This window comes from Crocodylus siamensis, chromosome 5, assembly GCF_052110815.1.
Source record: "Crocodylus siamensis isolate JL-2025a chromosome 5, ASM5211081v1, whole genome shotgun sequence".
Taxonomy (NCBI): domain Eukaryota; kingdom Metazoa; phylum Chordata; order Crocodylia; family Crocodylidae; genus Crocodylus; species Crocodylus siamensis.
Window position 1 is genome coordinate 30,103,212 of NC_143399.1, and position 26,349 is coordinate 30,129,560.

The 26,349-nt window shown below is 42.2% G+C and overlaps 1 long non-coding RNA gene across 2 annotated transcripts in view; it reads right to left on the reverse strand.

Moving 5' to 3' along the window:
• The window catches only part of LOC149863664 (uncharacterized), a 251,301-nt gene that overhangs the window by 19,748 nt on the left and 205,204 nt on the right, over positions 1-26,349 (reverse strand). The window contains exons 10-12 of one of the 2 annotated variants that reach the window (XR_016442482.1): positions 7,622-7,715; positions 2,170-2,294; positions 604-831 (exon numbers count right to left, since the gene is read on the reverse strand). This is a non-coding gene — a long non-coding RNA (uncharacterized LOC149863664). The remainder of the gene's footprint in view (positions 1-603; positions 832-2,169; positions 2,295-7,621; positions 7,716-26,349) is intronic. The other variant, XR_016442483.1, reaches the window with a different exon arrangement.

The following is a 26,349-nucleotide window of genomic DNA, read 5'->3' on the forward strand; positions in this document are numbered from 1 at the left end:
AGTAGCAGAAGGGAAATTGAAGACACATGCAAAGCATCAGACATAAAAAAACTACAACTAATTTATACATTTTCCATGTAAAGACTGTAAAGTGGTCCATAACTGCTTCCCTCTACCCCTCCCCTCTACCTAGGAGACTTTCCCAGTGGAATTGAGTGCACTGTCATTCCCTTAGGGCATGGACAGAAGCTATATTTGTTGCATGACTGGCCCCTTGAAAGTGCTCTACAGCCATGTCCTCACAGAAGTACATGCTGCAGAGCTCTTTAACAATGCCCAATAGCAGAACAAATTAATCCTTGCATGCCCACCTCGATTCGAATATCCGCTCCTGTGTTGCTCTGGTGCATGCGCTGGATATCAGGCACAGTAAGGCTTCATGCACCTTCTGAAGGAGCCCTGAATTACCCCGGGAGAACCCCAAAACTTCTGTGCCACAACTTCAGATGGATCTTCACTGGTAGGGATCCCCCGTTGAGGGTCCCTCAGGAATGATCACACCTCCCGGCAGATATATGCAGGGCTCCACCTCCCCTCCACCCCATCCATGCGCCAGCCCTTGAGACAAGCCTCTCAATGTTATGTGATTTGCCTTCCAGTTACCTCAATTCCTGATCTTTGTGCCCTTTTGAGTCATTGGTCTTACTCTCCTGGGTTGGACTTTGGGCGACTGGATACCCAACTCTCTGGTGTACTTCTCTCTGGCAGCTTGATGGTTGCTTGGCAGCTCTACACTGCTGTTGTCTTAGGAATACTGCCCATCTCTCGCCGCTGAAGGATCATGGGCAACCAACAAAAAACGAAACAAAAAAAGGAACTCTATATAACAACCTGTGCCAAGAGGAAACAAAGAAGTAAGCAATAAGGAGGAGAAAAAAGAAAAAAAAGAAAAGGCACCATTCAAAATAGAATTAAAAAAAAAACAAAGAAAAGGGACGGGTCATTGGGCTAACCAGCCCCTCTACCCTCCAGCCCTAGCCTGTGCCTCAGTGTGCCCTGCTGCATGGCTCCGGTCTCTTGCTCCTGCTGAGGTCCTCTTTGGCTCTCCCCTGTGCCAGCTCCACTTCTATGCCCAGGTGCTGTCTGTAGCCAGTGTGGGGAGTCTTCTCAGCCTCTGCTGACTCTGGCATCTCCCCCTGCACTGGACCTCCACTAGCCTGCCGGTGCTGGCTGCAACTGGTGTGGGGAATCTTTACAGCCTCCACTGCCTCTCTCATTCTTCCCCCTCCCCCAGTTCCCTCTTAATGCCAGCTTTTGTAACTCCCACCAGGCAGCGTTCCCCACTGATGTCACATGCCCATGCTGGCTCCAGCTGCAGATAAGCAGAGCTGATGAACTGCGTGGGTTTTTCTTCCTGGTGTGGCTCATTTTGTCTTTGCCATCCTAAAACAGGTAAGAGCTGGGGGGGTGGGGCTTGAGGTGAGACAGGCAAACAGGCAGCCTCTCTCTGCTGGATTGGCTCCAAAGTGGAGCCCAATCGCACTCCCCTCCAATCAAACAGCCAACATCTGTTGGATCGGGGTGGGGAGGTGTCACTGTAACTCATGATGCTTTCTGTGAAGTGCCATGAGTTACACCTGTGCCCTCAGTGATTCCCCATACAGCCCTTATCTCACTGATTTAGCTGAAGTCAATATGAAGTCACCACATAATCCACAGTAGTGATTCCACCACTGCATAGCTTCTGTGCATAGACCATATAAGTAAAGAAGGCTTTGTTAATAGTCCTAAAACCCAAATCCCTCAGTTATATTTATACAAAACTCCTTTTTTTAAATGGAAAAGAACTGAGATTATCCAAGAGGTTTAACATTTCTTTTCACATTTTGATTTCAATACTTTATTTTTATATTTGATATAATATATATTAAATAAATTTGAGTTCAATTCACTTTATTTTATATGTACATACATATATACACACACACAGTATGTACACACACACACACACATATACACATACATATATAAAATCTAGTATACTGAAATCAGAGTATATATAAGTATGTGTGTATATATAGATATATACACATCTCTCTCTTATATACACACGGTATATAGATAATGTACTGTCCAATAATCTCAAAAACTAGAAATAGTAGTGCAAGTAACTCATATTACTAGTCCTACTGATGTCAACACAAGTACTTGTTTAGTAAGATTACTCACAAAACTAAGGATCCGGTATAGAGATGTTGAGATAATTTACTATAAATAAGATATTTGTCTCCATATAGGCTTAGTTCTTCAAATCTTTTTTTTTCTTTCTGACTTCACAATGTGCAGAATAGTTCCTAGTGAAATTCAGTCACAATCATTAGCATTTCTAAAGATGCAAGCTTCTCTAAACAGCTGCATTGTCTTTCCTTTTCAACTAAAGCTGAGCTCCATACTTCTAAAGGGAGATTTTTTCCTTGAGCTTAAAGTCCCTCCTGCTACTCCCCAAACTCAGGCACCCATCATTTTCAATGGTTTTGCCCACTCTTAAATAACAGGAAGTGAAATTCCATTTGATCTCACTTGAAAGAATTTGTGAGACACTTAGTGGAGATGAATACATGGTTAAAAGAAAAATACAAAAAAATGTGTTAAAGTAAAAATGTCAGTGGGACACGATAAGAATCATATAAATGAGACAATTCCATTTTAGCTTTGGAACTGAACCCCTTTTCATACTAAATATTGGATACACTATAAAATATTACACAGTTAATATTTCCATTTTTAATATATTGTATGCACACTGTAAAGCTTGGAACTAAAAATATGTGATTACATGCGTATATAAAAAACGCTATATGGATTTTTTTTACTGAGTACTTTGAAGCCCAATTGAAATTGTGATTTCTTACTAGCCATAAAAATAATTTGCTGACATTTTAGGAAAAAATGCTGGTATATTTAGTGAATGTATAAGTCAGTTTTCCCCTCAAGTCAAATATCACCATTTATGATAAATATAAAGACCAAATTTTGCCTGAGATTATATGCCAGTATAAATTCCAAATAATGCTGTTTCTCTGGATTTACAGTATATGTCCAAGAGTAGAACTTGGTCCAGTATCTGTAACTATGTACCTAAAGATGGACAGGACATGTAGTATAGAAAATTAGTAGTAAATATAAATTTGAGGTTCAAAATTAAAATTGTTTCAACTACTTTGAATAAGTGTGCCAGGTGATGTTTTAACGGGATGATTTGTTTGAAGACCAGACATCCAAACCAAAGCAGATATTAAAAACTTAGTTCACAATACAGTTTCCTTATGCATTACTAACTAGAATTGCTATAAATGAGGGATAAAATATCACTATCAACCAGAAACGATACGGTCTGGGGCTAATATGAACTGCATATCCATAATCAAGGGGAAAAAATGGTGCTCTAAATAGACCGCTAAAATCGATTAACTGTTTGATTGAGTATGTGCATGTAAAAATCAAAACTTAAATAGTAAAGTCCATACTTGCCAAGGATGAAAGCTAAGGACCATGCAAAAATTTTGTCACATGAGCACTTCCATGTTTGATTTGGTTGCTGATTTTGCAGACAGAGGAAAGATGTAGCTATCTATTCTATTATTCAGCAACCAAATTACGTGTACAAATACAAGTTTTCAAGTGCAAATGCACTGCACTCACATTTTTTCTGTAGAAAGGACATCCACTTTTTGCAAAAGCATTATTAAAATTTATTCAAACTGGCCCCTGAAAAACAAATGGTCTATGCAGAGATAACATTATTCATAATTAAACTACCAGATGTAAATGCATTTTTGGACAATTTTGTTATACAACTGATCCTTACAAGGCAAGTCCATACATAATGTTAAACTTCAAGGCCAAAGTTTGTAAGCATAAACAAAATATATATCAAGTTAAAATGTTTTATCTAATACTATGCCTCACACATTGTTTCTAATTAAACTGGGAAATAATCTTAGTAGGAAGTTAACCCGAAATATCACCCTAATACCATATCCAATTCAATTAAAATAATGGAGTCCTCATATTCCTAATAACAATGTTGATTTTCATAATATGCTGAACTTTTAAAAATATCTGCGAGACTGATTGTTAAAAAGTAAGTATAACAAACATACAGTGTATGAAAATGTATATTTTAATACATACAGTTTGAAGCATAGCTCAATACATATAAATAAGCATCAAATACTGTGCTTATTTAAGCCACAGAGACTAACAACTGCAAAAAAAGTCATTCCAAACCATCACATACCCATTTGCAAAATAGGAGTATGTATTTGCAAACATACTCATATGACTTGTGAAGGCATCAAAACAACTTGCCTCATCTTTCATACATTTTTAGCACTTAAAAATAAAATGCATGCACTGGAGGGCAGTGGAAGAATCTATTAACAAAACAACTGAGCTCAGAAATACAAATCCAGGAGGTCACTCACCACCATGATGAATAAATGGAGCTATGATATAAAACTGGTGTAACACAGCAAAGTATAAGGCCCTCTCTAGTTAAAATACACCATGATCCAAGCCATTCAAAACCAAAGAAATTCAGAGTTAGGTCTGATGTGCCACTCTTCAACATATGGCACTGTGCTTTTTCAAAGAAGCATGAGTTAAGCCCACTGTTAATCTTAACATTCACTTTTGTTTTGTTTTTGCAATACATGATACAACTTTATGCTGTTTCATCTGGGGGTTGATTTGTAAATAGCTTCAAAGTTTACTTCCTTCTAGGGGAGATAAGCCATAAATATGCTTTCTCCCTTTATATGCATAAGGATTTATGAAAAAATACAGCAAAGGGGGCCTCTCTCACAAGATTCAGAGCTGGTTTCCTAGCCCTAGAAAACTTTGGTGGTGTTTAGAGCTGAGGTGTTTCAAGGCCAGCCATGGAATTCAGATCTCTATTTAGATTTGGAAACACTCACTAGAGTTTGGGGTGTTCTGATGTGTGTTTAGATCCATATCCACTGTATAGGCTACAATAATTTAATGTGCTATAACAAGAAAAATTCATTCTTGCCACAGACAGTAAAAAATTCAGATGCATACCATTCTTCAAAGGAAACAAGGGCCCCATCTGCTGATGTTTAAATGTACTACATTAATACACACAGTACAGTGTTAGCACTGATAAGAAATGTATTGAATAGCAAAGATGAATCACAATGGTAGCAGTGCAGCGTCTTGTATTTTTTTCAAAACTGATTTTAGCTACTGCAGTTCTTCAGCAGGAACAATTCCTGGTGACAGCAATGGGAATTTTGCATGTGAAAAGACTGTAAGATTGGGTCCTAAATTAGTATGAGAGTAAAGGAATGAGTGTCAGCCCAACGTTCTTACAAAATAAAAGCTCAATACCTATCAAATGAAAAGTGATTGAAAACAAGTGTTGTTTTGATCAGTTCTTTCACCATGGTAAGATTCTTGTATTTTAGGATGTTTGGAAAATTCATATAGATTATAGGTTTAACTCTAAGTGGGACCCTAAAGACCAACCACAAGAAAAGGCCGATGGGGAATATCACAATCAAAACTTTTTTAGAGTCTAGGACAACTGATGCCTAAATGCTGTGTTTTAAGAGTTTTTACATCTAAGAACTAGTTGGTCTATAGAGTCCTGTACATCTAATACCAAAATTAGCAACAGCATTAGTATATTGTCATTTTGATTATTACCATTAGTATTATTAACAACAACAGCAATAATGACAATAATAATAAAGTTGAGTTGCTTTAAAAGGAAGAGTAAAAAGGCCTTTATTATGTAAAGGCATATTTAAAACATGACATCATGCTTTCCCTCTAAGCTGTAGGGCTGTGCGAAGCTTCAGTCCCTTATTTGATTTGGTGGAGATTCGGCCCAATTTGGTGGCCAAATCTCCAAATCTGAATCAAAAAAGAGGACCCTTTAATCTGTCCAAATCGAATTGGAACCCTCCGAATCAATTTGGAGAGATTAGGAAAGATTCATACAGATACATAGCTTTAAATGTTTTTTCTACATACCTCTAGGTAGCAGGCAACTCATGAACACTGCGATGCTGGGGTGCATGGCATGCCCCACAGGAGTGTGTGTGGGGGGGGTCCCCAGTATGCTTGGCAGCAGACCCAGAAGTGGCCCAGAAGCACTTTTGGGCCACTTCTGGGTCAGCCAGGAAGCGCGCTGGGGGGGCCCCCTGTGCCTGCCAGCTTGACAACTGGTGCCTCCTGGGTCTGGGGGGGCACCCAGGGTCCCCCCCCCGTGGCTGATTGCCAAGCCAGGGAGGTGCAGGTGGCCCCCCAGCATGCTCCCTGGTGGACCCAGAAGTGGACCAGAAGTAATTCCAGTCCACTTCCAGGTTTACCACCAAGCATGTGGAGGGCCCCCCCACACTCCTATGGGATGCTCCCTGCACCCCAGCATCACAGCATTCACAAGCTATGCTGGTACCTCGAGGCATGTAGAAAAAACATTTAAAGCTGTGTCTATGGCCAAATAGACAATTCTCTGAATCAGCATCGAGTCTTCAGATTTGAATTTGACCAAATCAAATCAGGGACAGTGATCCAAACCAAGTAATCGAATCACTGTCCCTGATTCAGGCCAAATTTGAAATTGAATAGGACCCACTTCACACACCCCTACTAAGCTGTGTGGCATGCGCGGCTGCGCAGTTGCACCTGGCAGCGTGGCATGAGCACACCCGCACAGCCATATACATCGTGCAACTTAGAGGGAACACTGACTGGCAGGCATCTGAGTTTTTAATCTTACACAAGCAAACTTTATAGTAAAACAAAAAATATATTTTGAAAAGGCAGTGGCCTAAATTTACAAAAGTAGCTACTGATATTAGGTGCCCAGTTTGAAAGACCTTAAAAAGGGTATGCTTTTCAATAAGAAAGGCTTTTCAACACTTGATAAAATACAGCTCTTGTATGTAACCTTAGGTAAGTCACTCTTCTACCAGTGCCTCTGTTTTACCTATTAAATGGTTACATGGTGCTGACCTCGTAATATGTTTTGGACCAATGGAAAAATGTCTGATAATAACTAGGTATTATGGTCTCAAGGTGGAAACCCAGCAACTAAGACAGTTAATACTTTTAGTCACTTGAAAATGCCAGCCAACAACAAAATGGTGGGAAAAAATGTTCTTAGCTGTTAGTAAATTTGGTACATATATCCATATATATATTTGACTTGATAAAGGCTGAGCTGCATTAAATATTCAAGACCTTATCTAGGTAGAAGTGAACCCACAGGTTTTGGTTTCTCCTCACTGTCCTAGGGGTAAGGGGAGCTCCAGAGCTGTTCCATGGGAACTGGCCTTAGCCTGGGACAGCAGCAGCTGTAGCAGCAGTGAATGGATAGGTTCCTCCACTCTGCACTTTCTCTCAGGCTGGTGGGAAATAACCCCATGGGATCAAGCAGGAAGGGGAAACCCATTTGGCCTGCTGCTGCTGTCCTAGGCTGAGCCCAGGCCCCATGTAACCTGGCTGGAAGAAGACAGGAGCTCCTCTTGCCCCTGAGACAGTGGGGACAGCAGCAGTGGTGGAGGAGGAGGAAAAGGGAGGGGACAGAACCAGAAGGGAAGGAAGGAAACATGCCTCTGAGCATGGTAGGAAGGAAAGAAGGAATTTTTACCTTCATTGGGGACTTAAAGTCCCTGATTGCTCCTCTTGCTGCATGATCAGAAAGGAAGGTGAGGCCACACCACTACATCCACTCTGGATCTGCCCTGGATGTCAAGAGAAGAGGTGATAATATAGTATAACATCATGGAAAAGGTGAGACATGCCATAGTGCTCTCTTTCACGCACCCAAATCAGCTGTTTTTCCCAGCCTATTTTTATGGAACATGGGCTCTTCGGAATAATGCTAAAGAGGCTAAGACCTTCACTTTTAGTCTTCCATGGTCAGTATCTCCATTCTACACGTCAGTCACAGAGAGCACAAACAGCCATGATGATCAAACATATAAGGCTGATTATATAGATACAGCCTAAGAAGCAAAAACCCACTTGTGCATGTACATACAACTACCTCACTTCAAAGCCCATCTGTTTCTTAGCTGAGGTTGCAGAAGAAAATGACTACTGTTCTTCTCCCCTGAATTATACAGAACCAAAAACTGTGTCACAAGAAAAGCTAGGTGCATATTTGCATCAGTTTTCCTCTAAAGAGCTCCACTGTGGGGAGTTTTGCATCCTGCCTAAATAAGTCCTTCTACCACAAAACCAGCATTCATGAAACTCTATTTACATACCTCCAAAGTATACAATTACTTTGTACTATATATCACTATTTTGTATACAATACAATGTACAGACACTCGGTACCAAAGAATTAAATACAATGCATCAGTAAGTTTTTTAGCCATTAATAAAGTATATATTAAATCAGGAAAGTCTCTAACATGCAGAATAAAAAAGATATGCAAATATACTAGACAAGCACACAATATACAAGATGTTCACTTTCCAACACAAAATGCCTATGAAAATGGAAATTGTATTTCTAACTGTCCACTGAAAATGGAAATTGTATTTCTAACTGTCCACTGGTCATAATAAGGTAATACGCAAAACATCCTACCACATGGATAAAAACAATAATTAGAAATCAAAATGTTAGTGAATTCTGCAGTGAGCACAAATGTAATCCACAGGATAAACAAGGCTGGCTTGACATTTGACTGAATAAATTAAAACCCAAAGTACTTTGAATACAATTCAAGATGTGTTACAAAAGTTTAGGACATAAAACAATAAAATAAAATCACGCTTCTAACATTAATTGGTTTTATTGCAGTTTGCTCAAAATTGTTTATTATTGTGCCTTTTAAGAGTCTTTTCAGCATTTCTATTATAAATTCGATTTTATCAAGCCTGTAACCCGTCTGTTGAAATTTGCTTTGGGCTGAAATTTGTTTAAGATGAGAATTTGAACAGTGTAGTAATGGAGGTAACCGAGCCCACCTTGGAGCAAATGAATATAAAAGTAAACCAAATCTCCTGGATCTCATGTTTCCCCAGAACAGATTCAACATTACATTGACAGTAGGATACAAAAATCTTTCATTATAATATTTTTTTACAAACTGGGCCTTTCAGTCAAATTATCAGCTGGCTGACCATTATACACTGCTAAAAAGAAAAAAAAAATAGGTATGTCAGAAATCAGCTTGTTCCAAAGACAGCAGAGTACTTGTGAAAGTTTATATGGATAAACTCTTCCTTGATTGTGGAAAAAACAGAACATCTACTAAGTCAGTCAGAATAGGTGTCATTCTCCACTGCACTAACAGAAAATAATCAGGAAAATAATTACATCTGTATCAGCTTTCAGCATAGTAGCAATAAAGTCATTGTAACAATATACCCTTGAAAGGTGCATTTCTGTTACTTTGAAAATAAATATCTTACCTATATCTAAGCATTTCTGCAGTGTTCAAAGTCCAGTATTATCAGTGGCAATATGATGAGCCACTAATATTGTAGCTTCATTTCTTCCCAGATATTTGCAAAGTGTTTTGCTTCTGGGTGTAATCCCAGTCAGTTGGTTTATTAACAATTTACCACTATTTCATCCTGCAGTATTAGTAGGGCTACCCATAAAGCCAGATATAAATGACACCACTTAATAAAAGACTCTGGCTATTACATAACAATAACTCCTGGTTAAAGCATGCACTTTATGCATGTTCTCATATATTTCTCAAAAATTACATTTTAATTCAGGACCTATACAAGTCCTTCAGCCAATCAAAAGCCAAACTACAGTTTAAGCACATGCTTAAAAGTTAAGCATGTGTTTAAGTCTCATTGACTCAAATGAAACTTTAAGCTTTTATTAAAGTCTCATTTAAACTTAATAGGACTTAAGTGCATGCTTAAAACTAAGTACATAATAATCCCATTGACTAAATGCCCAGCTGTTTAAATGCTTTCCTCAGACAAGACCACAGAGCATAGTAGATATTAGTCTCACATTAAATTCCAGACTGACCTGCAAATGTGAGCCACTTCTGGGCCCCACACATTTCAGAGATCCTAAAATGCTAGGTTCCTGTGATCATCACAGTAAGTAGAAAACCCATGTGTACTGCAACTGAACAAGATACATACAAACAATTCAGAAAAATCTTACAATTATTAAGCTGATCTTTTCCATTTACAAGGCTTTAGAAGCAGTAACATTGACAGCACCTTATTTTCCCCTTCTGCACTGTACATTCATGTTATTTCATATGCTGTTACTCATACCTGCTGGATACTGCCTTTATATACTATTTTGTCTGCTAGTGGAAAGAAAGTCACTTTAAATGTATTTTTGAGGACAAAAAAATATTAAAAATGCATACATTTTTGCAAACAGACAAGGTGGAGATTGGAACATAGTTACAGTGGCAAAAGCACAACTCAAAAATACATTTCAAAATTCTGATTAAAAAATTGCAAAGATTTTCAAGCAAAATTCCTACCTCTTCCTATTTGACTTGACAAAAGCCCTTTTGCATTTATAATAGTTGCTCTACGCTTTTCTTCTGCTTCCCACATTTTCTACATTTTATGATATGTTTTATATTTATTAAGGAATGAACAGCATATCAGAAATCTGGCTGGGCAGGAAATTAATTTTCATTTGATTTAATGATTATTTATACCACTTTTGCATAGTATACCATAGAAATGCCCTTTCAAATTTAACTTTTCTTTACCAACATTTTTATTTGGGAAGCAGCTGGTGGCCTGATCACTTTCTGGGGCAAGGTCTGGGTTGGGTCTGTCTCTGGAAGCACACTCCTGGATAGTACTATCTTATAGCAGAGTCACCGAGTGTGATCAAACATACCTGTAGATGGTGACCACTGGGTGCAAATTGTCCCCAGTAAGCACAGCCAGCCAGAGGCCAGACCACTGGTCCTGCTAGCCTTTCCACTGGCCAATGCCACCACCCAGAGCCTGAGGCTGACCCCCCATATCCCCTGCCAGCCCAGGGCTGCTCTGCCCCAGCTCAAATTGCTGCTGGGCACACATGTAGATGATGTACCCAGGAACAGTGTACTCTGGTTCAAATGGCTCTGAAATTTATCGTGTTGCATTACTGCACATGTAGATGCACCCAGAGGGTTTAGTGGACAGAGCATCAGCTGAGGAATATCTAACTCTTCTGGAGATGCGTGTTGAGCTCAGTATCCTGTGTGTATGTCTTTGTAAACTGTCTTTGTTTAAAGTCTGTCTTATCAGAACTGTATGCACACAAACAATCTTAAGGGAACATTGAAAAGGTTAGTAGTTCATTCACAATCTTCAATTTGGTTCAAATTCCTCACCCTGGCTGTGTGGAGTAGTGTCTAGCTTGCTGTCCTTCCTCCCCCGCCCCCCGCCCAAAAGTTGTCTCAGTGATGCTATTTGTAAAGAAGAGATAATTTGAAAATGTGGCTATTGCATTAGATGTAATCATGGCGTCTGCAGCATGAGATTGTAAGGCCTTTTTGCACCTTTTAAGCATGCCCCTACTTCCAAAGTTGAATACCAGCTTCTTTTCATAGCTTAGTGATGGCTAACAGTGGGCTCACACACACTTTCTTGAAGCATTTATGTTTGTTCTTCCTTATTATTCTCTTTCAGGCTAAAGCCCTGCAAAAGGACTTCCTCTGCTCTAATATAAAGAGAAATGTAGCAATAACTAATATGGATTCCAGTAAGCTAACTAGTAGTTTCATACTTCATTAGACTTTGAGTACTAATACAAGCACACTGCCCATGTATCCAAATCATGTTTTTGTCATGAGTCTCGTGTTATTTACTAGTTTTTCTAAACTAGCAACCCCACCCTGTTGTACAGGTGTGAAACTCGGATGACATAATCAAGAACACCTGAAAGCTTTGGAACATTACCATCAGTGATGTCTTAAGAAAACCTTTCATGCCAATTGGAAGAACAGAAAAACAAACAGCAGTTTTCTGGCTCAAACAAACACCATCAGCATTAAAGTAATGTTTATACAGCACCAGACCCAATGAATGAGACATATATGTCATAAAGATGCCTGATAACCAGCTCCCAAAATGGGCCACATACTCCCAACTCACCAATCGTCACCACTAGAGGTGTACGAAAGCAAAGAGTCAAGGACACTTTAAAGGCCGATCTGTAGAAATGCAATATTAATGTCAATATGGGAGACTCAAGCACTGAATCATTCCAGTGGCTCTGGGATGTACGCCAAGGTATCAATCATTTTGAACAAACTTGCCTCACTATGGTGGTGGGAAGATAAGAGACAAAGGGAAGGCAGTAACCTGACATACTCCAATATCTACTCCTTTATCTCAGAACTATTTGCCATGTCTGCAGTTGAACATGTGGATTTTGAATTGTCCTTTTAAGTCATCTACAAACTCATCAATGACTTCCTTATTTACTGGAAGACTTTCATACTTGTATTGAGAGACTGCTGCCACCAACAAGTTTTTTTTAAAGCCCCAGCTGCTCCAGTAACATGAACATCTGGGTAACTCAGCTTTGATTTAAAGGAAAAAAAATCAAGCCCCCATGGGACATATCTACATGTGAGCTTTAATGTGCATTAACCTATTTTAATGCACATTAAAGCATCATAGTACTCTTTAGCTAATGTGCATTAAAATAGGTTAATATGCATTTTTCCAGTACCTTACAATGAAGAGTGCCTGTACACAAGCACAAAGACTTCTCTGATGTGCTGTAATTACAGCACACCGGAGCAGACTTGATTAAACGAGTCTGCTGGAGTGTGGTAATTACTGCACTCCAGCAGCCTCCCATGTCTCATGTATCAGCAATCTTGTGCTTCAAAATGGTGGTGGGGGCGCTTTATCTAAAGCTCATCAAACAAGCTTTAGTTCAAGCACTCCCATGGCCATTTTGAAGTGTGGGGATGCTGATACATGAGCCACTGCAGCACTTTAATTAGAGCAGGTCTGAGAGGCTCTCTAACTAAAGTGCCACCCCCCACCCGAGCGCATGTAAAAGTTCCCAGAGTTACCAGATTTAATGCACATTACCTAAAGTGCATTAATTGAATGTGCAGGTGTACCCAGTGTTGCAGGAAAAAAAAGTTTGAAAACATGAATTGAGCACATGCGAGTTGGGCAGTACTGTAAAAAAGGCAGCAAAAATCTAACTTTGTGGTCCAAGTAATCATTCTGGAAACTGAAAAAGTGGGAAAGGATGTTTCCATCTAGACTGTGGAGTGGCTCCTTTGAAGCCTATTTCTATCCAGCAGCTAGAAAAGCTTTTAATTGGCATACTTTTCCTTTGCAAACTCCGCCTATACTCCATGCACATATATTGCCACGCTCCCATACCCAGGTACTTCCTGTTGCTTGTAGAGTCTTATCCATAGAAACTTGTCATGAATTTGGGCCCTCTTAAAGTAACCTTCTCTGTTTACCTAAGTAAAGGCTGACTGCTTTTTAAGGAATCTCCAAACCTGGCCCATTATCAGGAGCAAACTCTCCTCCAATTAACAGACTCCAGGGCTAGGGACAGACATTACATGTAAACTGGTTTAAGTGATGAGAAACTGGTTTAAACCTGTAACAGAACAGATGTTCAGTGCACATAAACCAGATTGAAAATGGCTGAAACCAGTTTGAGATAAACCTAGTTGAATGTAGTATCAGACTTAACTGATTTGGGTCAAAACAGTTTGTGCAATGTCTGTCCCAGAGACCTTTCTGGTTTAAGTTAAACCAGACTCCCCCAGCATTCTGGCATACTCTCTGGGCTGGGCTCTCTGTTCCACAGCAGAGCTGGCCCCAATCCTCTGCTCCCTGGCTGGAGCTCCAGCACAGACTGCAGACATCTGCCTGGCTTCCCCCTGCTCTTCCCCCACCCCCAACACTGACTGCTAAGCAGAGATTTCTCCCCTCCCCTCTGCCTTACACAGACACCTCTCAGCATTAACTAGCATACCACATGCTGGCTACATCCATCCTGTGGGGGGGGAGGGTGCTGCTCTAGCACCCCCCAGCTTCTAGCCTGAGCCACTGCAGGCATGCGTGGTTACAAATTGATTTAGCTTAGCCAGGTTAAACTAACCTGCAAAGATTGAATCAATTCAGACTTTTTGAATGTCTATTCCTAGCCCAAATAGAACACAACCCTGCCTCAACAATGAATGCAAAATGCATCAACACATCTTCAACAACACGACAGTGAACTCTTCTCAGTAAAATAAGTCTACATCCACAGATCTTATGCATATGCATCACAGAATGTGGTATATGTCTTATCCAGTGTACTACTAGCCCCCATGGAAACTATGTGGGTGAAACTAGACAGGAATTATGCATTAGAATGAACTTCCACAGAAAAAATAGAAAAGGACAGAAACACCTAAACACCACTAGAAGCACATATTTCACAGAACAACCACTCTTTCTCCGACATCACAATCCTCATACTCATAGGGAATTTACAGAATACATCCAGAAGACAGAGTTTCCATTTCCATTCTCAGGCCTATTAGACACTAAATAGTCTGTTCTTAATATAGACAGAGGCTTTATGGCTCATTACAACCTTACAAACACTGCCAATCATCTCCCTGCACTTCAGAGATAAAATAATAAATACCCATTTTTGTAATGGTCTGACTCTGGCACTAACTTAGAATCCCTAGTCTACTGCTCTCCCTCTGTTTTACAATGGCTGCTATACACCTCTTCATTTTTTGTTCACAGCCCTCCTTCATCCTTCCAAGCAGACTGTTCGTATTTACATGGAGTCTCTTCTTTGATATCTAATGCAGTTTGTGTCTGCATTAGATATCAAATGTCCTTCAGACCTGAGGAAAGGCACCTGATACCCAAAAGCTTGACCAACAGCTCTCCCAACTATACAATTGGTCCAACAAAAGTTCTGCCACAAAAAAGCTCTGCTTCTCCCTAGATTGTGAAACATTTGAGGATGAGAAGCCCAAAAGTTTGAATAACTAAATTTTTTAAGATACATTTTCTCATAATTTTTTATTTTACCACTTCTGGTCAACGAGGAAGGAAATTAATGATCCCTTTGGATTCAGACTACAGTCATTCACATAGGACCAGATCTAGTCATGCACTCTTTGGCACTAAGCAGGAATCATTTTTTGTTTGACTGGGTTTTTTCCCCTCCTTTTAGAAAACTTGATCCCACATCTCAAGCAGGCAAGGACAGCAGAATTTGCCCTGTATCACATGCAGCTTGAGACTTAGTCAAAGGCAAGTCTCTACCACACAGCATTGTTCTCAGCACTCTCACACAGCCCTTTATTAGTCATATGATATGTGGCTTTTCATGTAAATTCAATAACTGAAGCAGGGAGGGAGGGAAACTAAACAGAAAATATGTTGCCAGATGGAGAAAATTGAAACATTACCCTTGTTTCTTTGCCAGCACAGATCCATTTTGACAGGCTGGAAATGATTTATGGGGGGGGGGACGTATTTACACTAGCAGAGATGTTATTAATTGCCATACAATGTTCAAATCTTTGCATTGTTTTGTATAGATTACTTACAAGCTTACATAGGCAGCCCAAATATGCAACGTTGTTCGCATGCTGATCACTGCATGAGACAAATAAACTTAGAGTACATGATGCATGTTATAAATTTCATTCAAACCTCTATAGAAGACATCGTGGTAAAGAAATTATACAACATGGCAACTCAAAAGCAGCATTCAAGGAAAACAGATTACCTTTGAATATATGAATAGGTAAATACTACAGCATGTCCAAGATTAATAATAAGCATTATTATTTTAATACATAAAATGTTATGTTTATTACTACCCAGCAGAGATTGGGCAGATATCTAGTCTTCGTAAATTAAAAATAGATATTTTTCTGTACCTAATTGATTTTTACATTACATTAGGCAGCCAAGGCTGTAACCTTCCATGACACAGTATCTAAATAAACATTTATTAAAATATTTTAATTAGAACAAGAGGGAAAATATTGTTTCCAATTATGCTTTCAGAAAGAAAAAAAATCAGAGCTATTAAGAATTAATGTAAAATAAGTGTAATGTAACACTTAAATGTAATAACTATGCTGGATGATTTATATATTGTAAGATATTTTTAATAATTGTCAAACTTTTTAGAAAGAATATTTATAGTAATACATTTATTGTCTATCATGCCTTAAGGTTTTAATCTTGAAAAATAGTAAGATGGAATCCTTTTTTAAAAGACTGAGTAAGTAATTTTGCCCAGGAAACATGAATATATGTTCATGCAGGTCCGTGTGCGGGAGCGACTGATAGAACAGGTATTAGAGATGCATGAGACTGATGCGGTCATTCATTCCATTCCCCTGCCAGTGCAGGAGTGGTCCCTACTCTAAATTACTGAGGTGCTTTGTCTCATCTAGTTGTAAAAGTCCAAGGTGATTGGACTTCCATTGCTTCCCTTGGGGCACTCACTAGGATAAAACTGACTTATTCCCAGAGATTGTCAGAGTCATGAAATGACTTTACAAGTTTTTGCCACACGCATGCACAAAATATTTTGGCTCTTTCTATTCCTTTTTATGGAATGAAATGAATTTCAGATCCTGACATGATTTACCATTTGGAGGTTGAGTCAGGCACAGTATATGGATATAATCTATAGCTCACAGTACTGATATGTTGTCATGCCTTATTGAAATCATACATTGCTCGACAGTGGAGTCCCCTATCACCAGATATATGTGTATAAAGGGGACTCAGCCCTCACCCTTCCAGAGACTGAGAAGGCCAGGTGTGTACATGTGACCTATGCAGTGGTGAGAGGACAGAATCCTCTTCCTCACTTTAAGTGGCACCCTGGGAACCATTCCCCCATACCCTCCAATAATCTTTTAGGGAGACAATGGATCTATTATATGAATGACTGAGAATACATCTCCCTTCAGCTTTTCTTAAAGCAGCAGTTATTAGACCTTTCTCAACAGATGTCCAACACCTCTTGGCATTGGTCATCTCACTCTTGATGGCTCAGTGGTACCTGGTGAGGGATAGACTGATTCACCCAGAAGATTTTTCAGCACATTATTGCAGAATAATTTATTGATACTGCCAAAATGTATCCCCTTAGCAATAATGTTCAAGGCTTACAGGAGAATTAATGGAATGGTACAGGCTGTGGTATGTCCACTAAGCAGATGGCACTCAACTCTTTACTCAGATTGCTTCACTCAACATTTTGCTGATATCAGGACTCAGATAAATGTGTGTTCTCTATGACTGAAATGAGGCAAGACTAAGGGCTTCCTGTGCTGTAGCAGCAGTGAGTACTTGCCTAAGCATGCCTGCAAACATTTTCATCCCAATGGCTGCTTTCAGGCCCACTAGAGACCAAGGTCTAACATATTCCCTTTCGTTGCCTCCCTGTAGTCAAAAGCCACCCAAGCTATATGAATCAGAAGTAACACTATGGAGGTGTAGCCAGTATAACAGAGAGCAAAATAAGACTTGAAATTTTTATTTGTCTTAAAGTTCCTTAGCTAGATTAGGAACTGTCCACCCACAGAGTTTCCAAGAAAATTACAGTTGTATGACTTTATGCTTAGCTGTAGTTGTATTTGAGTAGTGCAAAACAAGGCATGTACACACATACTGTATGTGCACCTAATTTGCAAACACTGTGCTTGTCTACTTCCATATGTATACATGTTTATTTATTTGTGCAAGTAGTTTGTAATTAGAACTGGTTCAAAGTTTTCTGACAGAACATGTAAAAAGTGCTGACTTAACAAAATTTAAATATTTGCAGGAACATATTTGCAGGAACAGTTTTGATGAAAAATCATTGAAGCACTTAATTTTGTTATTATAATTTATAATAAGTTGAAGCAATAAATTCAAGATGAAGCGCTTTGACTGAATCAAAATGAAGCACTTCCTCCTCATCAAAATGGAACTGTTCAGTAAGAATGCTCTGCTATTTCCTAAATGAATTTCTCTCAGAATTTTTACTTTGAAGAAAATTTCAAACTCTTAACTTTCCAATTCAAGAGAAAAGGAAATTTCAAAGAGTTGCAGTTTCATGTAAATGGAAGATGGAGTGCTCTCTTTGCAATATGCTGAAAAGCTGTTTTTAAACATGCACAAAGAAATCATGGTGTCCTGTATCCTACAGGCAATCAGTAACAACCCTTAACAATTTAGATTAAGCCGCAAGAAATGAACAGCAATAGGGAGCAGTACCTGGTAGAACAGTACTCCACAGCCATGTTACATATGTGCACAAGTTAACCATGCTGCTCTCCCCTTCTATTTGAAATGTCATCATCACCCTCTAACTTCACTGAAAATGCCAGTTTGAATAATTAGGCTTTATACCTTAACATATGGATCCAGAACTAGGGTGGCACCCCATTTTGATACATTATCTTATTTGTTGAGCAATAAACTGGAAGCAGGAAGTGCTTTAGCATTAGAGACACTGATTCATTTATCCATATCTCTTCCATATAATGCCCAGGAATGCCACTATAAAACACACCATGCCCACTCATTCCTACTCCAGAGCACTAAATCCTGGAAATAATGCAATGTAACTACCTTGAAAGCAGACTTGTATGCACTAAAAAGCAATACCCCAGTTTAACAGCAGTGCTGGGCAAGCCCTCAAGGCCACTTAAAGACAGCTGTATTGCCTCTTTTGGGATTGATTAGCATTGCTTTGTGGCACATTTGTTAATATGACTTAAGTCTGAAATTGTTACAATGAAACAGAAATTTTAAAAAAAACATGTTATTCAGGTGCTGGTGACTTAAAAGTGTAAATCTAGATGGCAAAGTGAGTGTTGAACGGTGGCATTTCCTTCCTTACACTATTTACGGCATTAGATTTTCCCTATCATTAAAGTCAGATCATTTTACTTAAGTAACTAAAAAGTGCATGCATGCAGGGAGGAGAGTTGGTTTTTACTCTTTTTAGAATGGCAGAACAGATACAACTCAAGGAGAACTTCCTGAAGTCTTTTTTTTATTGTGCATCATCAGCAGAATTGTTCTAACTGTCCAGCCATACTACAGAAAATGGTGCTGCACAGAAATAGCCATTAACTAGCAACGGAGGCTTGCATTAACTAGTGATGATGTTCAGTGTGAAAAAAACCCAGAGGAATAAGCACCCAATCTTGGATTTGAGGATGAATTTACAGGACTGCCAGGGGAAAAAAATCCATACTAAAATATCTTTTGAATGGAGGAAGAAATCTTGAAAATTGAGACTCAAACATGCCACCTCAAAGTCATTTTAGAGAACCTCCCTTCCAGCTAGAACCATGATTTAAATTTTACTGGTGACACTTGTATTCAATCTTCACATACAACTTGCATTGATATCTCTCTCATTATTCTGGTAGGAGGTGACGTGCATCCATGCAGAAATTAGTTTCCATCAATAAATCCCTGGACTTAAATTGATATAATTATTCAGGTTCAAAAGCAGCACAATTCTATTTTAGAGCAAGTTAAATCAATTTAGTGGCAGTATTATTGTATCCCTGTGAAGAATATGGGAATTATCTGTATTAATTTCTATAAATGTGATATATATATCACAGATTTGGTAGTTACTATATTGCTACCTAAAAAAAGTGACTAAGGGCTAAATCCTGTAGGAGAACAAAACAATAGTTATATACAGATTTCAGCTGCCTGGTGCTCAAAAGGGATAATAAATGAAGATAAAGAGACCAATTTTTAGGAACACTTGACAGATCTGCTACAGAATTCTGGAAGCAGAAATAGGGTAACTAAAACTGGACACAACAGAGTGTATGAGCCTTGTTACACATTATACTTTGCACAAGTTAAATGCAGTTAAAACTCAAGCAGCCATAAATTCAAACCGGAAAACAATGTGCCAAGTACACTAGTATTCTCATACTAGGAATCTCGTAAAGTTATACCTTTTCATACAAGGAGTATCTCCAGCCTGTGCTACATTGTCATCCAACCACTCCATGGAGATAATAGATATACTCAAGGGCAACTGGTGCCACCTTACTCAGTGGGGACACATGCTTCCCCAGCAACCAGAGGTCCCCCCATGACCAATCTCACCAACCAGTGGGGAGGGAGTCACCCATGGTCGATCTCATAGTCACCAGCTTCCAGAAGTTGCCCTGGAGCTCCCACTCCCTGGCCAACGCTCGCAGGGGGCACCGGCACTCCTGCTGGCCCCCCCTGCCTGTCACCTAAATGGGGAGCACAGCCTGTCAGGGGGTGCACTAGCACTCTCAGGGGGTGCACGTTCATCACCATGTACCCCCTATGCATTGCCACTGGATATGCTGGAGGGTAGGGGAAGTCTATAAACTTGCCAAGGAGGACCAGCAGGCATTGGGAGAGTCCTTGGTCCCCCAAGAACTACTGGGAGTAACAAGGAATAATGGCCATAAGTTGACTGAGAGTAGGTTCAGGGTAGACATCAGGAGGCACTACTTCACAGTTAGGGCGGCTAGGATCTGGAACCAACTTCCAAGAGAAGTGGTGCTCGCTCCTACCCTCAGGGTCTTCAAAAGGAGGTTAGATAATCACCTAGCCTGGGTTGTTTGACCCCAGCATTCTTTCCTGCCCATGGCAGGGGGACGGACTTGATGATCTGCTCAGGTCCCTTCTGACCCTACCAACTATGAAACTATTCAGAGTGACCTAGTCAAATTAGAGGATTAGGCCAAAAGGAATCTCATGAGGTTCAACAAGAACAAGTGCAAAGTCCTGCACTTAGGACAATCCCAAGCACCAGTACAGGCTGGGGGCTGACTGGCTTGAAGGGCAACGAAATAGTGAGGGGGCTGGGGGACATGACTTATGAAGAAAGTCTGGGGGAACTGGGCTTATTTAGTTTATAGAAAAGGAGACTGACCAGAGACTTAATAGCAGTCTTCAACTACCTAAATGGGGGTCCAAAAGAGAATGGAGCTAGACTGTTCTCATGGGTGGCAGATGAGAAGACAAGGAGCAATGGCCTCAAGTTGCAACAATGGAAGTTTAGGTTAGATATTAGGAAAAATTCTCTCACTAGGAGCGTAATAAAACACTGGAACAGGTTACCCAAGAGGTGGTGGAATCTCCATCCTTGGTGGTTTTGAAAACCCAACTAGACAAAGCTTTGGCTGGGATGATTTAGTTGGGGCTGGTCCTGTTTTTAGTAGGGGTTTGAACTAAATGACCTCATAAGATCCCTCCAACCCTAACTTTCAATGATTCTATGACTTCCAGTCATCCAGTATCCCAGGGCGCACCACTCCCAACACCCTGCTCCCACCACAAACCCGCTCCTGTGGACAATCTACCTACCTGATAGGATGCTACAGGCCAGCAGGGGGTACTGGTGCTAAGCTAACACCACTGCCTGGCTCCCATATGAGTTTCACTGCTGCTCCAGAGTGGCTGGAAGGATTTTTCATCACAGCCTAGGCACCTGTGCAAGGCCCTTTGCAAAGAAATGCAGGCATTGGGCAAAGCCTCCATAGAGGCAGACTGGTGAGCTGGACAGGCAGGGCTGTAGCAGTCTCAGCAATGCTCACCTCTACTTGCTCCTCTCTCCTAGTCTGCTCCACCAAGTGGTCCCCACATGTTCATAGGGCTCAATTAATTGCCCAGACACTAGGCAGAGTGGGTTGAAGATGCCATAAAGAGGAAATGGAAAGACAGTGGGGAGGAGCGGATACCCTAGAGCTGGCATCCTCCGATTGACAGCCAGCCCAGCTAGTGGCTGGAGAGAACAGCAAGTGTGTCTGAGAAAGTCTGTGGCATGACTGCTTCTGACATGACTGCTGGGACACCTGCTTACCTCTAGCAGCAAGTCAGAAGTATGCAGGTCAGAAATCAGCAGAGCTTATTGCAAAGGTTAGCAGGTGACTACTCATACCTCTTACTGACTTTAATACTGCATGACATTCCACAGGTTTAGTACATGTAAACTGAAACATGAAACAACCCCCTGTCTGCTGCACCAACTGCCCATATCTACCAAATGACACTTACATTTCTTCCCTCTCCGCAAGTGCTCACCTCACCAGCACAAAATCCACAGAAGCAAGAAGAAGCATTAGTTGGGTTGGGACTGAAGAAAAAGGACGGAATAGTAACATTGTCCTCTCTTTAAAAGGGTGCAACTATCTAGCTTAACCAAAGATAGGACATATTTGCGTGGAACTCAGAAAACAAGTGCCCAAGGGGCTAGCACCAGGAGCAGTAAGTCATGGTTCTGTCCTGGCTGCTGAGCTGAAATTGATGGGGGCAAGAGGGAGAGCCAAAATGAGAGTCTGAGGTGAATCTGATACACATAAAGATTGTCACAGGCCCTCTTTACAACTCTCACCAAACCTCCTAACTGGCTCGATACCGCCCCCACACCCCCCACCCCATAAAGGCCTGCTGCTACCAGAGGTTGGGAAGAAGATTTGGGACCAATTTCTCAAATAAAGACAACCTTCACATTTCAAGGAATTTTTGGAGACAAAGGCCCAAATTTCACAGTTTTCTTGAGAAATCTGTGACGTCTCAAAAAACCTGGTCACTTTAAATAAAGACCACCTCAATACTCCTGCAAGACATGTGCACACAGCATGGTTAAGGGGCTCAACTTGCAATTTAGGAGATCTTCAAGAGGGAATTTATGAACAAATGACCTTTGAAATAGATGAAAGAGCCTGTAGCCTAAGGGGCTAGGGACAGACATTCAAAAAGCCTGAGCCTGAACTGATTCAATCTTTGCAGGTTAGTCTAAACCAGGGGCAGGCAAAATCCAGCCCATGGGGCCCCTAAAAAAAATTTAGAAAATGTATATTTATCTGCTCCTGACTGCCTGTCAAGCAGACAGGAGCCAGGGGCAGTAGGACCCAGGAGGAGCTGGCAGAAAGGCAGGCCTAGCTCCGTCCCAACTGCAGCCCCCTCCCACCTTCGCCCCTCCCCAGAACTGGAAGCCTCTGCCTGTGGCAGCTTTCACAGCTTACCTGCATGCCCACCAACTGCTCCAGCACCACGTGGTCCCCAAATGCATTGCTGGACCACAAAACCCATGCCAGTACCCCGGGGCCAGAAGGGGAAGGGGTGTGGGTGTGTGCTCATGCCCAATGAGGGGGGGGAGGAGAAAAAGAATGGAGAGAGAGAGAAGAGAGAGTGTTCATAGGGCAAGTCCAACACGCACACCCCACCACGCACATTCACTCACAACCCCTCACATACTCCAATCACCCTCCCCCCACAAACCCCACACCCCCCACAAACCCCACACCCCCCCACATCCCATGTGTCCACACACATACCCTCCCCCACATACCCACACAAACCTAAATCCACCCCATTACTCCCCACAATATACAAGAGTAAGACTTCATTTTGAGCCCCCACAAACCCCACACCCACCCACATCCTATGTGTCCACACACATACCCTCCCCCACATACCCACACACCCTCCCTCACATACCCACACAAACCTATACCCACCCCATTGCTCCCCACAATATACAAGAGTAAGATTTAATTTTAAGCTATTGTGCAATCACTTCTATGCACATTACACAAACACATAAATCAGGACAAAAATATTTTTTGAGAGAAAATTAATAAATGTTGTAGACGTTCAATTTTTAGAATATAATTTGGTATTTTTCTGGTTCTGAGATGGGAAAACCCCTTGCTGAAAGGAGTATTTCTGGGTACAGGAGGAGGGACTTCTGGTGGCAAAAGGTTGCGAGTTAGGGGGCAGGACTTCTGGTCACAAGATGGTGACCAGGGGGCAGGGCACCCATCAAGGGGCTGGGCTACCTGTGCAGCCCTCGACAGCTTGCCAAAACTCAATAAGCAGCCTGAAATAACCTGAAATAACTGCCTGCCCCGGTCTATCCTGCCTAGATTGAAGTGATTTGCAAGTGAACAGTCATTCAGGAAATGCAGGCACGTGACTGCAGGGGCTCAGGCCAAAGCCAGGGGACCCTATAGCACATCATCAGCTGGAGGGAAGCTGTGCTGGTGGAGCATGGCCAGCCCTGGAAGTAGCCTCAAGTGAACCGGCAGAGAGGGGGATTTAATTCCCCCTTCCCTGTCCCACCAGCACAGCTTAAGCCGAGGTCGACCTGGTACACCCTCCTCACTGCTGCAGTTGCAGGGGTGGGGGGCATAGCCAGAGGTCAGCTGGCATGGCCCCCTGAGGCTGAGGAGGAAGGGAGGGGATTTATTTGCCCTTCTGCCCCCGGGAAACTGCAGCCACAGTCTGCCAGCCCCAACTGCTGCTGCTGATCACTCCCTGCACAGGGCAAGTGGCAGGATAAGCTCCTTCCCTGCTCCCTCCACCAGACACTGGAGGGAGGGGTAAATAACCACCATCCCTGCTCCCTCACCTAAGGGGGCCATGCCAACTGGCCTCTGGCCATGCCCCTATCCCTGCCACTGAAGCGGTGAGGAGGGAGTGACCCTGAGTGGGCAGTAGTCTGTCATGGTATCCTAGGAGCACAAGCCTCTTCCTGGCAGAGGGCTGCATTGCAGGTGAGGGTGGGAGCAGGGGTAGGGCAGGAAGAGCTGCTGCAGACTGCATGCGTGGAAGCTTTAGCCCCACAGCTTCTGCTCAGTGCATGGAGCTTTGGCTATAGCTCTTGCTGTTTCTACCCATCCCCTCCTCCCCTCCCAGGGGCTGCCCGCCAAGCCAGGAGGACAGAAAGCAGCCAGAGCTGGAGCCTGAGCTCCAAGCACTGCGCAGAAGCCATCAGGCTGAAGTTCCCCCCATCCTGAGTGGTGCTGCATGGCAGGGCAGGAGCAGGAACCACAGCTAGAGGTGAGGGGAGCAGAACAGCCCTGCTGGGCCCAGCCACCATACAGTTTCCCATCACCACCAGTGGCTACTCCCCCTCCCACTCCTGCCCCTTCCATGCCACTCCAGGAGGCAAGGGGAGGGGTGGAAGGGTTTTCATAGATTCACAGATGCTAGGGTCGGAAGGGACCTCAATAGATCATCGAGTCCGACCCCCTGCATAAGCAGGAAAGAGTGCTAGGCCTACATTACCCCAGCTAGATACACATCTAGCCTTCGCTTGAAGACCCCCAGGGTAGGGGAGAGCACCACCTCCCTTGGGAGCCCGTTCCAGACCTTGGCCACTCGAACTGTGAAGAAGTTCCTCCTAATATCCAATCTAAATCTGCTCTCTTCTAGCTTGTGGCCATTATTTCTTGTAACCCCCGGGGGCGCCTTGGTGAATAAATACTCACCAATTCCCTTCTGTGCCCCCCTGACGAACTTATAGGCAGCCACCAGGTCGCCTCTCAACCTTCTCTTGCGGAGGCTGAAAAGGTCCAGTTTCTCTAGTCTCTCCTCGTAGGGCTTGGCCTGCAGGCCCTTAACCATACGAGTGGCCCTTCTCTGGACCCTCTCCAGATTATCCGCATCCTTCGTGAAGTGCGGCGCCCAGAATTGCACGCAGTACTCCAGCTGCGGTCTGACCAGTGCCCGATAGAGGGGAAGTATCACCTCCTTGGACCTATCTGTTATGCATCTGCTGATGCACAATAAAGTGCCATTTGCTTTTCTGATGGTTTCGTCACACTGCCGACTCATGTTCATCTTGGAGTCCACTAGGACTCCAAGATCCCTTTCCACTTCCGTGCCACCCAGCAGGTCATTTCCTAGGCTGTAGGTGTGCTGGACATTTTTCCTCCCTAGATGCAGCACTTTGCATTTCTCCTTGTTGAACTGCATTCTGTTGTTTTCTGCCCACTTGTCTAACCTGTCCAGGTCTGCTTGCAGCTGCTCCCTGCCCTCCGGCGTGTCCACTTCGCCCCATAGCTTAGTGTCATCTGCAAACTTGGACAGAGTACATTTCACTCCCTCATCCAAGTCGCTGATGAAGACATTAAAGAGTATCGGTCCAAGGACCGAGCCCTGCGGGACCCCACTGCCCACACCCCTCCAGGTCGAAACCGACCCATCCACCACGACTCTCTGGGTGCGACCCTCCAGCCAATTCTCCACCCACCGGACTGTGCAGTCATCCAAGTCACAGCCCCTTAACTTGTTCACCAGTATGGGGTGGGATACCGTATCAAAGGCCTTCCTGAAGTCCAAGTATACGACATCCACCCCTCCTCCTGCGTCGAGGCATTTTGTAACCTGGTCATAAAAAGAGACTAGATTGGTCAGGCACGATCTGCCTGCCATGAACCCATGCTGGTTTCCCCTCAGCATAACTTGCCCTGCCGGGCTCTCACAAATGTGAGCCTTGATAATTTTTTCAAAGACTTTGCCAAGGATGGAGGTGAGACTAACTGGCCTATAGTTGCCCGGGTCCTCCTTCCTCCCCTTCTTGAAAATGGGAACCACATTGGCCCTTTT